Source organism: Ovis canadensis, chromosome 15, assembly GCF_042477335.2.
Source record: "Ovis canadensis isolate MfBH-ARS-UI-01 breed Bighorn chromosome 15, ARS-UI_OviCan_v2, whole genome shotgun sequence".
NCBI lineage: Eukaryota > Metazoa > Chordata > Mammalia > Artiodactyla > Bovidae > Ovis > Ovis canadensis.
The window spans coordinates 69,698,728-69,699,646 of NC_091259.1; the positions used below are offsets into that span (position 1 = coordinate 69,698,728).

Below are 919 nucleotides of genomic sequence, written 5' to 3' on the forward strand. Positions count from 1 at the left end.
GCTCTATTTTGGGAACCACTGGTCTATGCATGGAGCTCTCCACAGTGCTGGACTTTCAGGAAATTCTTCAGTGAATCAACTCAGGGGAAATTCTTTGGTGACATAACTCTTTGTGACCCCATGGACCATCCAATTCTCTAGGCCAGAATGCTGGAGTGGGTAGCCTTTCCCTTCTCCAGGGGATCTTCCCAACCCAGGGATCTAACCCAGGTCTCCCACATTGCAGGCGGATTCTTTACCAACTGAGCTATCAGGGAAGCCAAAAGCTGCGCCCAACCTGGGGCTTGAACCCATGAGCTCAGGGCTCAAACCCAGAGATTAAGAATCTCATGCTCTACCAACTGAGCTAGCCAGGCAAGCTCAGGGAGCTTTTCAATTACTGTTGATGGTGGTGTTTAGCAGTCTAGAAACAGTGTCTTGAAATGAATACTTAGCAATATTTGATGGGACATTCAGTGAGAGGCAGACATTTAGAAAGTTATGAAGCTTTACTCTCGATGGCCTGTAAATATACATGCACAAATTCACATATACTTGCACTAATTTGGTAGCGAGAAGTAATTAAATTATTTGGAGTGATGATTGAAAAGTAAATATTTTAAGGGGCAAGAGGGCAAAATTTAAACACTCTGCTCCTCATGCTCATTTCTTTAGTTCCCAATGTTGACTGAGGAGCTGGAGTAATTACAAGTGGTAATAATGCTTGATAATTATCTATTTGCCTGTGTTTACACTGGCCGTGAAATAGGGGAACTCAGTTCACAAGTGAACCCTCGTGGGTATCCTTTCACTAGAAGGCCGTCAAGAATGAAGTTCGTCTCACACCCAAGCAACAGCTGGAGCTAATCATGACACTAACCTCAGGAGGAGAACAATTAACGATAAACTTCCAGCCCAAGGGAGCAAGAAGGGGACTGGA

The 919-nt window shown here is 44.4% G+C and overlaps 1 non-coding gene across 1 annotated transcript; it reads right to left on the reverse strand.

Moving 5' to 3' along the window:
• Nucleotides 1-269: 269 nt before the first annotated feature.
• TRNAK-CUU (transfer RNA lysine (anticodon CUU)) lies at nt 270-356 on the reverse strand. Its single transcript has one exon. It is a non-coding gene; the product is annotated as a tRNA-Lys (tRNA).
• Between the last annotated feature and the right edge of the window lie 563 nt (nt 357-919).